This window comes from Oryctolagus cuniculus, unplaced genomic scaffold (genome assembly GCF_964237555.1).
Source record: "Oryctolagus cuniculus unplaced genomic scaffold, mOryCun1.1 SCAFFOLD_69, whole genome shotgun sequence".
Lineage (NCBI taxonomy): Eukaryota > Metazoa > Chordata > Mammalia > Lagomorpha > Leporidae > Oryctolagus > Oryctolagus cuniculus.
In genome coordinates this window covers 453,953-470,058 of record NW_027208355.1, presented here as the reverse complement: position 1 = coordinate 470,058, position 16,106 = coordinate 453,953, and the positions used below count along the sequence as shown (strand labels likewise).

General features: G+C 37.1%; 1 long non-coding RNA gene across 4 annotated transcripts in view; it reads right to left on the bottom strand.

Moving 5' to 3' along the window:
- Positions 1-2,118: 2,118 nt before the first annotated feature.
- Positions 2,119-16,106, bottom strand: part of LOC103346818 (uncharacterized) — a 69,774-nt gene continuing 55,786 nt past the window's right edge. For 3 of the 4 annotated variants that reach the window (XR_011386109.1, XR_011386111.1, XR_011386110.1), the window contains exons 2-3: positions 7,285-8,923; positions 2,119-6,173 (exon numbers count right to left, since the gene is read on the bottom strand). This is a non-coding gene — a long non-coding RNA (uncharacterized lncRNA). Of the gene's footprint in view, positions 6,174-7,284; positions 15,914-16,106 lie in introns of those variants that run through there. The other variant, XR_011386108.1, reaches the window with a different exon arrangement.

The following is a 16,106-nucleotide window of genomic DNA, read 5'->3' as shown; positions in this document are numbered from 1 at the left end:
AATTACACCAACATGGTAAAGACGTATATAGAAGTGATACTTGTAAATTCTAACTTGAAAACAAAAAATGGAAAAAGGATAAATATGTTGTCTAACAAAGAATATTGTAATCAATTTGAGAAATGAGTAATTTCAAAAAGGAAATGACAGAATGAAAAGCATATACGAGGGAATTGCTGAAAAGTAGGTAATTTCAATTACAATCAAAATGGGGACAAAACTGAAAATTCACAAGGAAACATAAGTCAAAGAAACACTGCACATACCAGAATAAAATAAAGGAAAGATTCTAGTATCTATAAAAAATTCCAATAGAGTGTCCGGTGCTGTGATGCAGTAGGTTGGTCCTCCACCTGCAGTGCTGGCATCCCATATGGGTGCCGGTTCTAGTCCCGGTTGCTCCTCTTCCAGTCCAGCTCTCTGCTGTGGCCTGGGGGAGCAGTGGAGGATGGCCCAAGTCCTTGGGCCCCTGCACCTGCATGGGAGACCTGGAGGGGGCTCCTGCCTCCTGGCTTCACATCAGCACAGCTCTGGCCATTGTGGCCATTTGGGGAGTGAACCACCAGACAGACGACCTTTCTGTCTCCTCTTCTCACTGTCTGTAACTCTACCTCTCAGATAAATAAATAAAATCTTAAAAAATCCCAATAAAACTTGACAAAATAAAACACCAATTTATAGTCCAATAAAAATCCAATAAATTTAAAAATACATTATCTGGAAAGGCGGAATCACTACTTTGGCCCAATTTGTGTTTGAAACACCAGGTGTATGAACTTTACCAAGGAAATCCAGGGTTTTTGTGGACCCTATGACCTCACAATGAAAAATCAACCAAGATGCTCACATGTTCCCAGCAGTAGAATTGAACTACATCAGGATGTTAAAAGATATATATATATACACACACACACACACACATATACAAATATGTATATATATGTATATATATATACACACACAGATGATTGATATCAAGAGAAAATGAAAATTATACTGAGATAGTGAAATTTAAAATATATGGTGATTAAAGGAAATATAATAGTAATTTAGAAGGAATGATATTGCTGCCTATATTTTTATATTATTAACAAAAGAAAAATGATTACCTTTAAAAGATTTTTTAAGATTAGAAAACAGGGTGCTGGCATTGTGTTGCAGCACCTTAAGCCACCACCTGCAATGCCAGGCCTTTGACACCCACAAGGGAAACCCAGATAGAGTTCCAGGCTCCTGGCCCTGTCCTCACCCAATCCCAGCTGCTGCAGCTATTTGGAGAGTGAGCCAGTGGATGGTTTTTTTCTCTCTCTCTTCTTTCTCTCTCTTTCTCTCCCAGTCTCTCCCGGTCTCTCCAAGTCTCTCCCTTTCTCTATGTAACCCTGCCTTTCAAATAAATAAATATTTTTAAAGGTTTGGAAACAAAAGTAAGTCAGGAGCAGACAAATGAGGATTTGGAGATGGATCCCTAAGAATTTTCCTTTGAAATTTGCAAACTTACCCTGTTCAACAAATGGACTTAGTCAAGATGTTGACCTGGTGGAGGATATCTGGACAGTTTCCCTTGGAGATTTTTTGGAAAAGTTTAGATTTATCTAAAACCTCTCATAATGACCAGATACTATTGCTCTTTGGCCCTCAACAATTAAAATGCTTCAAACATCCCAATAAAACCTTGCCATGGTTTTGCCTTTGTCAGTCTTCTCAACCACCTTTTGGTAGTCATTGGTTTGATGGGGTTTTCTTCACAATTGTATTGGTACCACCATGATTCATCCCCAGATACAGTTCTTAGAAGATATGCTTCAGGATATTATAGAGAGCAGATACATTTCTGGTATTATGTTCTTCTGGTTCTATGTTCTTCTTACTTTTACTTATTCAATATGATGGCTAGTGTTGAATTAAGCCTGTGATTGTAGAGTGGATTGAAATTATGTCTGCAAAAGTAAAGAAAAAAGAGAGGAAGGAGAGGGATTGAGGGAGGGAAAGGAGGAGAGAGAAATGTATACTTATCTTCTTAGAATCGTACCTGTAAAATACATGAAATCTGTTCTCTTTATATTAATAAAAATTTAAGAGGAAAAACATTCCTGCAGAAATGAAGTACCACAGACTGGGTGATTTAAACAACAAAAATTTATTTTTCCACAATTTTGGAGAATAGAAGTCCAAGATCAAGGTGTCAGTAAGGTTGATTTGTTGCAAGTCCTCATTCCTGGGCTGTGGGTGGCTGTCTTCTCCCTCTGTCACTTTCCCAGTATTGTTAATCAGTCTCACCCCGGTTAGAATGGCTCACATGCAGAAATCTACCAACAACAGATGCTGGCGCAGATGTGGGGAAAAAGGGACACTAACCCACTGTTGGTGGGAATGCAAACTGGTCAAGCCACTATGGAAGTTCAGTCTGGAGATTCCTCAGAAACCTGAATATAACCCTACCGTTCGACCCAGCCATCCCACTCCTTGGAATTTACCCAAAGGAATTTAAATTGGCAAACAAAAATGCGGTCTGCACCCTAATGTTTATTGCAGCTCAATTCACAATAGCCAAGACCTGGAACCAACCTAAATGCCCATCAACGGTAGACTGGATAAAGAAATTATGGGATATGTACTCTTTAGAATACTATACCGCAGTAAGAAACAATGAAATCCAGTCATTTGCAACAAAATGGAGGAATCTGGAACACATCATGCTGAGTGAAATAAGCCAGTCCCAAAGGGACAAATACCATATGTTCTCCCTGATCGGTGACAACTGACTGAACACCAAAAAGGAAACCTGTTGAAGTGAAATGGACACTATGAGAAATGGTAACTTGATCAGCATAGCCCTGACTGTTAATGAACAACTTAATACATTATCCCTCTTAGTAGTTTTTTTTTCTTTTCTACTTAATATGACTGGTTTAATTCTGCAATTAATACACAGTTATTCTTAAGTGTTGAAATTTAACTGAAATGTGATCCCTGTTAAACATAAGAGTGGGAATAAGAGAGGGAAGAGATGTACAATTTGGGACATGCTCAAGCTGACTTGCCCCAAATGGTAGAGTTAGAAACATACCAGGGGACTCCAATTCAATCCCATCAAGGTGGCATGTACCAATGCCATCTCACCAGTCCAAGTGATCAATTTCAGTTCACAATTGATCATAATGAAAGGACTAAGAGTCAAAGGGAGCACATAAACAAGTCTAGTACCTGCTAATACTAACTGATAGAATAAATAAAGGGGAGAGTGATCCAACATGGGAAGCGAGATACTCAGCAGACTCATAGAATGGTGGATGTCCTAAACAGCACTCTGGCCTCAGAATCAGCCCTAAAGGCATTCCGATCCAGCTGAAAAGCCCATGAGAGTATTTCAGGCATGGAAAGCCAAGACACTCTGGCGAAAAAAAAAAAAAAACCCTAAATGAAAGATCTCTGTGAGTGAGATCCCAGTGGAAAGAACAGGTCTTCAAAGAAGGAGGTACCTTTCTCTGAAGGGAGGAGAGAACCTTCACTTTGAATATGACCTAGTCTAAACAAGATAAGAGTCAGTGAACTCAAAAAGCTGTAATAGTATACAATTATTATCATTTAGTTTGTCAAATAGTTAAATCAAAGTGATAAAGCAGTGTAAATATCTTCAATATTGATTATAACTTATCTATGAGATCTGCAAGAAATACTATTTTTTAAATTTAAAAATATCCTAATATAGTATAGTTCATTGGGAAATTATTCTGTTGAGATGTCTTGCCTAATATGCTGCCTAAATGGTAATACTGTGGTCACTGAAAAATCAAACTGTTAACCTTATTGATAGAACACAGAAAAAGCCTTTAAAATATCATCACTTAAAACATTATAAGACCTAAAATATGATATAAAAACCAAATGAATTAATACCATTCAAAAATTTCCAAATATACAGATATTTCCTACTGCCAAGTAAATAACCAAATTAATTGGCGTGTATATGTGGTGCTGGCATCACAAGCAGTGGCTGAACATGTTGAGCCACAATGTCAGCTCCAAACTGCAAATCATTTTCTTTACATTGAACCCTGGAAATGATTAAGAATCTGTTAGTTCTCACTCTGTCTCTCCCTCTCTCTGCCAGCCTCCTTTCAACTAAATAAATCTCTAAGGAAAATGAGATCAGTGCTGTGGTACAGTGTGGTAAGCCACTACCTCCAACTCCCAGCTGCTCCACTTCTATTCCAGCTCCCTGCTAATGTGACTGGGGAAGCAGTGGAAAATGACTTAATACTTTGGCTCCTGTCACCCCATGGGTGACCCAGATCATTGAGTTTCTGGCTCCTGGTTTCAGCCTGGCCCAGCCTATCTGTTGCAGACATTTGAGGATGGATGGATGATGGATGATCAATTTCTCTCTCTTCCTTCCTCCCTCCCTATCATTCTGCTATTCAAATAGATAGAATACAACTTTTTAATTTTATTATTATTATCATGAGAGAGAGACAGACAGACAGACAGACAAACTGACTCTATCTACTGGTTCATTCACCAAATAGCTTCAATGGACAGAGCTGGGCCTGTCTGAAGCTAGGAGCCAGCAGCTTCTTCTGGGCACAGGAGACCAAGTATGTTATTTAGCACATAGAATAAACACTAGGTATTATTGTTAGTATTGAATAATAACAGAAATATACTAGGTGATAAGCTTTAAAATGCAAATTGACATTAAGAAGCCTAATATGAAATTTCTACATTTATGAAAATAGTCTAAATTTTCTCACCACTAACTTTATACTCAATAAAATATTTTGACCTTATATCAAAAATAAATGCATAAATGTTCTCATAAAAATTAATTGCTGTATTCTAAGATCCCTCTAATTCTAAATGTCTGTGACTGTTAAATCATTAGCATTTATTGACTTCTTTTCACCTAAGAAAGCATCATAATTCACACTTACTTGACTTTTCCATATCAATACATGCTTTTGCAAGAGTCATATAATGTATGTAGGGTATATACTTTGCTTCCAGTAAAGTTGCCATGCTTAGTCCTGTAAGCCATGAACAAGACAGTTTCAATTCTTCAGCATTACACACAGCTGTAAATTCCAGTAGCGTAGCAGAGGTATTATCAGTATATACAAAAGAAGATAGAGGTTTACAAAATTTTTGGAAAGGCATTAGTATAGTAAATAAATATATTTATTTCTAAAGTTATTTATAACATTGAATATTTAGAACTGGAAAACTAAGCATGTCCTGGCCAATATAGAACACATTTTCCATCTTATGATACCAAAATAATTGGGGTTATAAGGAAAAAATAAAGTCACACATGCAGAAATTTTAAGCAAAACAGAATATAGACGGTGTATTTGTGTCATCTATAATCAAACACATAACAACATACAATATTCCAGTAAATGATTTCTGAATATTTTTATGTTTCATTGATGAATGAATTTCCTTTTCACTGTACAACAGTTATTCCCCTTTCCATACAAGTGAAAATGATGTTTCTTTTTTTTAAGATTTATTCTGTTTATTTGAAAGACAGAGCCACAGAGGTAGAGACAGAGAGAAAGAGGTCTTCCATCCACTGGCTCACTCCCTACATGACTGCAATGGCTGGTGCTATGCCAATCCAAAGCCAGGAGCCAGGAGCCTCCTCCAGGTCTCCCACATGGGTACAGGGGCCCAAGGACTTGAGCCATCCTCCACTGCCATCCCAGGCCACAGCAGAGAGCCAGACTGGAAGAAGAGCAGCTGGGACTAGAACCAGTGCACACATGGGATGCCGGTGCTCCAGGCCAGTGTGTCAACCCACTGAGCCACAGTGCTGGCCCTGAAAATGATGCTTCTTTAAAATAAATTGATGAAGTAATTCTATAAAATATATGAATGTTAATTAATCTATCAGAATTTATTTACATACAGACACACAGAAAATAAGTGCTTTTACATCTTATACTGATTATGATAGTACAGAACTTGATATATTGTGCAAAGTATTCTACAGTTACTTACAATCCCTATAGCCTTACATATGGAATAATCTGCTTGGTTAGAGAACTTCCCAGCATCTTTTACCTACACAGCATTTAACATTAGCTTCTTGAACCCCTCCACTTCTCTTCTTCCTTACTCTGAGTCCCAATCAATACAGGAACATGGTTATGGAATCACTCTTTTGCTGAGTTCTGGGAAGATGAAGAAATTAATGAGCAAACAGAATTGTACACAAAGACCAAGACAAACCACAGGTGGTCATCTGACCAAGTGAACTACATGCTCTGTCTTTTAATGCTTTTCTTTTCTTGCTTAAAAAGAGATCAAGGCTATTGCTATCTTTGATAACTAAGGAGAAGATACACATGTGGTCAAGAAAAGTGAGTCAATAAGACACCGGAGCTAAGACAAAATCCCAGAAAATAATAATTTGAAAAAAATTGCCATGCACTCCCTTCACAGTTCCTGAAATAACAATGAAATAGATCAAATATAAAATTAGAAAATAAAAAACCTCATGGCATTTTAAGGAATTTTAACCTTTGTATAACATAAATGATTAAAAATATTTAAACAGAGAAGACAGTTAATTTTTTTAGAAATCAGGAGAGAGAAATACTATTTAAGAATTACTGTGACAACACACAAAAGGGATGGAAAATTGTTACCGCAACTAGCATAGTGATTGAGAGTATAAAAGTGGGGGAAATATGACCTACAGAGTAAAACTGGATCAGTGAAAAAAAAATGGATCATAAAGAATAGGAATGAAACTAATGGAAACAATGAGTAGCGAAAAGTTTGGGAGAAAAAAGCATGGTTTGTTGAAATATATTAATGAAAGAATTACATATAAACTCCAGCAAACAATAGCACATGGATAATTAAAACCAGAGTCATAGCCAAACTCAGAACAAGCAAAAACATTCCACTTTCAAACACTCAAGCTTAAAATCCCCATAAATATTACATCATTCTTATTATTCAAAGTTTCATGACATTTCAATACAAATTAACATTTTCCAGTCTAAGATGTGAACTTTTCATATATTTCTGAGATTAGGATGTGCTAGCAAATGATGGCATGCCATCATTGAAAGGCTTTTGATTTTTTTGTGTTTAAAAGAAGATATATTTTACTATGGTTAACATGAAATCAATAAAACAGCTATCCCTGAAGCATACTGATCTTTTAGTTTAAAAATATTTGCATTTTTCAGTTAATGCCAACTCTGATATTTCTTTCAACCAAGATATAGGAAGATGATCAGCTACTGCAAGAACATGACAAACCAAATTTACCTTTTGAAATCCTTAAAAGAAAGTCTGTCTGCTTCTCCTTGGGCTCCTGCAGCTTTTCCATAAGAAAACCATTCAGTGATATGTTGATGGTCATGAGGCACATTACACCCTGGGTGGTGAGGGGCCCCCAGAAGGGGGTGATCCCTAGCTTGAGAAGTGAAGAGAGCAACCCGCACCTCTGCTTGGGGCAGGGAAAAGGAAAATAGGACAACACGCATGAGTGTGAATGCTTTCTCCTTGAGTCCTTGGCTGATGGAGGGAAGGACACTCAAAAGCCCTGCTGCTGGCATTGCCACACTCAGACTGGCAGCCCTCAGCCTCCAGAGCCTGGTGCACTCACCACCATTATCAGCCTGGAAGAGGGGCCAGGTGCTCTGGTTCTGGAACTCTCACCAGGTATTGCAGAGCTCTCTGACCAGTGGCTCCTTCAGCTGCCCCGTGGCCGTGTCCAGCTCATAACCAGCAGGATGCAGCACCACTGCTTCTTCCCCACCTCTCATGTAGTCACGGCACCCAGGGGCTGCCTGCCCAGTTCCACTGTAGCATGGGCAGCTTGGGCAGCGTGGCCAGCAGCACTCAGAGGTTCCTCTCCTTGCCCTCTACCCAGCTCCAGGGCTTGAGTCAGAGGGCATTTGTGCCTCTGGTCAGGTTTGTGGTTTCTGGCCACTGCCTGTGGATCTTGGCAGCAAAGCCATGATTAGAGGTGGTTCTGCAAAGTGGCTCTGAGATTTTCATATTCTGGGTGGTACTGGGTGCACAGAGGCCCTCTCCTCTTGGCCACATCAAAGTGAAGCCCAATGCAGGGTTGGGCTTCAGTGGTGCATTGGCTTTGGGAGGTGGGTTGGCCTGGGGAACACAGGACACGCCCTGGACTGTCAGCCACCTTGTGGGCCAGCCACCTCAGAGGCTGGAGCTGAGGCACCAAGGTCAGCAGTGTGGTCCAGGCTCTGAGATTAGATCCAACAACTCTCAGGTCTGCCATGGTATCTGGGCCTCCCAGCAGGTCCCTGCAGCTGGGGGATGCCTCATCTTGCCAGACCCTGCCTACAGATTTTCCTATGTGCCAAAGTCTGTGTTGCAAGACAGGGTCCTGGTGTCTCCCTGCTCCATGCCTGGCCATTTTCTTGAATGGATTTACTGATGTGTACATGGCTGTTTAATTTTCTGGTTTTGTGTTGATCTGAAACCATGTGCTATGGAATTACAGGGATTTATTATACTTACCCAGAGTAACTGAAATGCAGATTGTAAAAATTCACCCAAATATTTATTTTAAACACACAATTCAAGATTTTAGATGGTTTCCTTTTTAGATATTTAAGAACAATTTTGGTAGCAACTTTGTTTTGACAAAAATACACTTTGAAATTTCCATCCCGCACAAATTGATATAGTATAAAATGGGTGTTGTGGCTGATGTTCTCATTTGTTTGCTGCTGACATTGTAAGTTCATGAAAACTGAGCATTTCAAGTGGTAAAACCCACTGGATTCTGTAAGAGATGGAACTCACTTGTGCTTTTCATTCCTTTCCAGCAGATGTCTCCCAGACTTGTTTCCATTACAGAAAAGATTCCTTTCATGCTTCATTTTATGTTTGCAGGTGAGAATTCAGCTTTTGCTTTACAAATACATCGCTCCTGGTAAGGGCCAATAAAGGAAGGAATGGATAAATACTGAGATCCCTTTCCATGCCAGCTTAGTAAAATAGAAATAAACAGAAAATCAATGTCAGTTAAGAAATTTTTTCCCAATGCAATGAGGTTTTTATATATATTACATAAATATACTTATATGCATATATATGGTATATTTTATTTATACACATATATTTACACACATAAATTTATATACATGAATTATATTTTATATATGTATATACATATTATATATAATAAGAGAACAAGCAGTTGGCCAAAGCAAATACAGTGCTGATCTCAAGTGATGGGTTCAGAGTGCTAACTTGTGCTTTATATCTCAACATATCAACTGTACTCTTTTGTATGCATCAAATGTTACATAAGAATGTAAAATTAAAGCAACAAGAAAACAGTTAGTTTATGTGTTTGGTGTTTACAAAACAGGAGTAACTATAAGAGAAGTAAGCATTAGTAATATGGAGAAGTACAAATTTATTATTTATAAATGGTTCAAAGAATTATAAAGCCCACCATTAATAGGATAACCACACATGTGAATTATCACTTAGCTACATGGAGTGAAATGGAAGTTACATATTTATATTAAAATACACATTCAAACACTTAATAGTCTCTCTCAAGTGCTCACCATACACTGCTTCAAAAGCAGGAGGCATGAAGCTGTACAATTTAGAATACACATAACACACATAAATATCTCAAGCATAAAAACTGTACCTAATTTGCCATAATAAATTTTCTTTCTCCAAATATTTAGGTTTCAACTCAAGAAAAGCAAATATTGAACACCAATGATTTCATACTATGAAAATATAAACAGGTTAACAACAGTTGTAAAAATCCTGAAAAATGTCGAGTTTATGGAATGAAAAATTCATTTCATAAAAAAGGTCATAGCAGATCTATTTCATTATGGCTCTCAAGTTTTAAGAATTAAAATTTGCTACATGCAAGCTGCAAGTTAAGCCAGAACAAACATGTGAAAACATCTAAAGACATTTGTAGTTTGTACTATGAAGTTCACAATTTAAAGAGGTTTAAATTGTTAAAAATACAAACATAAAGGAGAGGTCAACTTAGTGTCATAGCAAAGCCACCATCTATGATATCTGCAATGCATATGGGTGCCAGTTTGTATCTTGGCTGCCCCAGTTCTTTTTTCTACATATTTTTAAGATTTATTTATTTTATTTATTTATTTTTTTGACAGGCAGAGTGGACAGTGAGAGAGAGAGACAGAGAGAAAGGTCTTCCTTTTGCTGTTGGTTCACCCTCCAATGGCTGCCACGGCCAGCGCACGGCAGCCAGTGCACGGCGCTGATCCGAAGCCAGGAGCCAGGTGCTTCTCCTAGTCTCCCATGGGGTGCAGGGCCCAAGGACTTGGGCCATCCTCCACTGCACTCCCTGGCCACGGCAGAGAGCTGGCCTGGAAGAGAGGCAACTGGTACAGAATCCGTGCCCCAACTGGGACTAGAACCCGGTGTGCCAGCGCCGCAAGGTGGAGGATTAGCCTAGTGAGCCGCGACACCGGCCAAGATGTATTTATTTATTTAAGAGCCAGAGATACAGAGAGAGGTCTTTTGTCCACTGGTTCATTCCCCAAATGGCCACAATGGTCAGAATTGGGATGATCCCAAGCTAGGATCTAAGATCTTCCTCTGGGTCTCCCAAGTGTATGCAGGGGCCCAAGCACATGGGCCATCTTTCATTGCCTTTTCTGGTCATCAGCAGAGAACTGGATGGGAAGTGAAGCAGCCAGGAATTGAACTGGTGCCCATATGAGATGCCTGTCCTGCAGGTGGAGACATAACCTCCTATGCCATATCCCCTGCCCCCCACTACTCCACTGCTGATTCAGCTCCTTGATAATGGCTAAGGAAAACAATAAAAGATGATTCCAGTGATTGGGCCCCTGCCACCCATGTGGCAGCCACTCATTCTGAAGGAGATCTTGGCTCCTGGCTTCAGCCAGGCCCAGCTCTAACCAGTGCAGCCATCAGAGGAGTGAAAAAGTGGGTGGAAGCTCTCTCTCTCTGTCTCTCCCTCTCTCTCTCTGTATCTTTCAAATAAACAAATAAACTTTAATAAAAACATACAGATGACCAAAATTAATTATTAATCAGTTATCATTGTTTCATATTGATAATGATATTGGTCATAATGATCATGCTTTATTGAAAAACAATAACTGGGTTGACAAACATGAAGAAGTTTATTCTCATACACTGTTGGTAAATTAAATGGGTGCATTAGTAAGATATGCTCAAATTTGAAATATATCATCCTTTCTACCTTGTAACTATTTCCCTCGAATTTGATCCTAAAGAAAATAAGAAATATTATGCATTAATATTCACATCTATGTTAAAGCCATTTATAATGTATTATATATAACATAATGGGACAATATATGTAATATAAAAAGGCCTACATTGCTTAAAATATTTCATACATATATTACATGTGTAACTAAGAACATTAAGGATACTGCAAAATCATTAAGTTGTAGGTAGTCTAATAGCCAATCAATAAAATAATGTATAATGCATTCATTTTCAAAATGAGGATAGATCTACAGTATACTGATTATTACACCATTACCATATATTTAAAGCCTTTGGTTTGATGACACATCTTAATAAATTTAGTTAATATTTGAGATATCTATTGATGTACAAAGAAAAGCCCCATGCTACTCTGGCTTTCTGATCTGTTTGTAAAAAGTGACTAATCATGAGATTTTTGGGTTTGGCTCCCAGCACATTAATGCTCAAATGATAGACACTCAAATTATTGTGACTATTGTTGAGGGATTGTGTACAATGTTCCATACTCTGTAACATTTCTGAATGATGGATAAAACCTTTTAAAACATATCAAAGGGTCTTTGATCTTCTAAGCCTAGTTCTGGCAAACCTTTTTGTAAAGAGCCAGAAAGTAAATACCTTATGCTTTATGTACCATAATATCTCTGTTGTTGCCTAAAATATGTATAGGCTATAAGTAAATAGATGTGGTTATATTCCAACAAAAATTTATTTATAAAAACAGCGAGGAGCTGGATTTGGCCCACAGGGATTATTAATGAAGTGAATCTTCCTGTTCAGAATACCATGCATGCATGCCATTACCCATTTCAAAGACAACAATGTGTGCAACACAGCATTTTTCAAGAGGGAGTTGAAATAAAATTTCAAAACTCTAATTACAAAATAGGTTACTTTTTACATTTTCCTCTTATTTTATAAACAATTCAAAATTTGTTATGATTAAGAACTTTTATCTTTGACTAGTATAGAATTATATGATGTGTACCAAGCCTTTGAGATTTTTCAATCTTTCTGTGGTATTAGAAGTCTAAACAAAATGATAACTAGTACACATACTACATATATGGGAATTGTCAAGAGGTCCTTTTTTTCTCTAACTTTAGAAATGTATCATTTAGTGCCTTGGTCTGCCTTTTAGTGCTACATATTCATTTCACAGTTTAAAAACTGCGAACTGTTGCAAATATAATTCATAATTATTATTTAAGGATTAGAAAACACAGATGAAGGAAAATTTGATCATGTATGACTATGTCACTCAGCAGTAATACCTTTACTCACTGCCTTAAATATCACCTCCCTTTACTCCAGTAATTTCCAATCCCAGGATCCTGTCAAAGCTTGTTCTCTCCAAGTTAACACTTATTTCTATAAAACTAGAGGTCATTTCTTCAATGTCATTTTATGTAACCTGTCAGTAGTATTGTTCTGAACACAAAATTCTTCTCCAAAATAGCTTCCTCTTTCATTTTTCAAAATATCTTTCTGTCTAGGGAGTGATTTTATTTCCCTTGTCAAATATTAGTTGGTTGCCAATATATGAGTTCATTTCTGGGGTTTCTCTTCTGTCTCATTGGTCAACATGTCTTTTTTTGTTCCAGACCAGGCTGTTTTAATAATAACAGCCCTCTAGTATGCCTTGAAATCTGGTATTGTGATGCCTCAAGCTTCATTTTTATTTAAGATTGCTTTAAGCATTTGGGGTCTTCTATTTTTCCATATGAATTTTAGGATCATGTTTTTTATAATTGTGAAGAATGTCCTTGGTGTCTTGATTGGGATTGCTTTGGATCTATCAATTACTTGGGGTAGTATGATATTTTGATATTAATTTTTCCAATCTATGAACATGTGAGATTTTCCCAATTTTTGTGTCTTTTATTTCTTTTTTCTTTTTTTTAAGACTGTGTTTATTTATTTGGGATGTAGATTTATAAATAATGAGAGGGAGAGACAGAGAGAGGTCTTCCATCTGCTGGTTGACTCTCCAAATGGCCACAACAGCCAGAGCTGTGCTGATCTGAAGCCAGGAGCCAGAGTTTCTTCCAGGCCTCCCATATGGGTACAGGGGCCCAAGGACTTGGGCTGTCTTCTACTGCTTTTCCAGGCAATAGTAGAGAGCTGGATTGGAAGTGGAACAGCCAAGACTCGAGTCAGAGCCCATCTGGGATGCCAGCACTTTGGGTTGTGGCTTTACCTGCTACACCACACTGCCAGCCCTTCTAATAGTCTTTCGGTTTCTCTATATGAAGAATTATATCAACTGCAAACAGGGATTATTGTACTTCCTCCTTATCACTTTGATTTTTTTCTTGCCTAATGTCTCTGACTAAAACTTCCAGAAGTATATTGAAAATAATGGTGAAAATGGTTGTCATTAGCTCCAGATTTAGTGGAATTTCTCCCAGCTTTTCCCCATTCAATATGATGCTGCCTGTGGTTTAGTCATATATTGCTTTGATTGTGTCAAGGTGTGTTTCTTCTATACCCAATTTTTAAAGATTTTTATCATGAAAGGATGTCATATTTTGTCAAATGTTTATCTGCATCTATTGAGATAATCATATGGCTTTATCTTTCATTTTGTTGATTTTAAATAACACATTTATTGATTTACATATGTAAATCTGCATCCCTGCAATAAATTCTACCTTGGGTAGATAATCTTGTTGATGTATTGCTGGACTCTATTTGATACTATTTTATTGAGAATTTTTGCATCAGGATCCACTAGGGATATTGGCGTATAGTTCTTTTTTATTGCATCTCTCTGCTTTTGTAATTAAGGTAATGCTGGTCTCAAAGAATGGGTTTGGATTGATTCTATCCCTTTCAATTGTTTTGAATAAGAGTGGGGATTGGTCCTTCCTTTAAATTTTGGTAGAATTCAGTCTCTTCAGGGCTGGCACTGTGTGTGGCATAGAAGGTTAAGCCTTCACTTGCAGTTTATGCATCCTATATGGATGCCGATTCAAGCCCCAGCTGTTTCACTTCCAATCACCTTTGTGCTAATGCACATTAGGCCCTTGCACCCATGTGGAAGAGCCAGAAGAGCCTCCAGGCTCCTGGCTTTGATCTGTCCCAGCCCTGGCAGTTGCAGCCAAACAATTTGGGGAGAGAATTAGTAGATCTCTCTCTGTCTCTCTCGCTGTGTGTATGTCTCTCTCTCTGTCTCCCTCTCTTTTTCTCTCTGCATCTCTGCCTTTTAAATAAATAAATAAGAAAGTACTTTAAAAATGAATTCAGCCTCTTCTACAATGGTATTTGGAAAGTTGGATTTTCACATGCTGAAGTTTGAAACCAGTTTGATCCAACTCGCAATGGATCAAGCATCTAAACCTGATACCCAAAACATCACATTACTAGAGAAAAACATAGAGGAAAGTCTATAACACATCAGCCTAGGCAAACAATTCTAGGGTAAGATCCCAGAAGCAGATGAAATTACATCATGCAAGAAGTTGCTGTGCAAAAAATGAAATAACAAAATGAAGAGGTAATCAACAGAATGGGAGAAAATATTTGCAAAATATGCATCCAATAAAGGATTAATATCCAGAATACATAAGGAGCTCAAGAAATTTAACAACAAAACACACTCTAGTTAACAAATGGACAAATTGCATGAACAAGCATTTTTCAAAGGAAGAAATAAAAATGGCCAACAGACATGAACAAAAATTCAGGATCACTAGTCATCAGGGAAATAAAAGTAAAAATCACAAAGAGCCTACATGCTAGGGTAATTTATCCTTTTTGTTCAATTATAGATTATATTTTTTGTCATATCTAGGAAATCTTCACTTAATTTAAACTCACAAAAATCTTCTATGATTTTTTCCTGCAAGTATTATAGTTTTCATACTGCAGTTAGATATGTCATGAATTTTTTCCATTTTTGTTAGTGGAAATTTCTTTTGGAAATTAATATCATATTGTGCCAGCACAATAATTGAAAAGACTATACTTTCTCCCCTGCATTGCAATTGTGACTCTGTAGAAAACCTGTTCACTGTGTTTCAATCTTTTATGGATCTTCTTTTGTGTTCCATTTTTCTGTCACACTTTAGATTAGTATAAATTCATAATTCTTGTAGTCATCTCTCCAATTTTATTATTTTTTTCAGAGTTACTTTCCCATGAGCTGATATCAGCATGTTATTTTAAAAAATAATCAGATTGCTTGCTGGGAAGGGGATTGAGATTTTGTTGAGTCTATAAGGTAATGTTAAGATAAATCCTGATTTTTTTTTGAGTAAAATGTCTCTTTCCACTTAGAAATATTTAATTTCATATGAATATTAAGTTGTTTTTGTAGATCTGTCAATATTTCATCAGATATATATTTTATATTTTAAATGAAATAGTGGTGATTCTAAAATTTTGATTACTATTGCTGGTATATAGAAATGTATTTTATTTTTCTGTATTGATTTTTTTATCTTCTAGTTTTACTAAACTCATTTGTTGCTCATTACAATTTTGGCTTATGCATCAGAATTTTTGTATAGAGCAAAGGTTGTCAGTTGTTTCCTCTCTTAAACTACTGTCTTACTAATGATAGTAAATGTTTCTGATTTGTAACAATACAATTTTTGTGACAACTTTTTTATCACTTTAGTATTAAAGCATCCATAGATAAGTAAATTAATGAGCATATCTGTGTTCCAATAAAACTTTATTACTAAAGCCTAAAGCTGGCCTACAAGTGAGAATTTGAAGATGGAGAATTTGCACTCCTACTATGTGGTCATTGTTGTGAATAGAGATCCTCACTTCTTCCTTTCAACTTGATTGCTTTTATTTATTTTTATTGCCTCAGCATACTGACT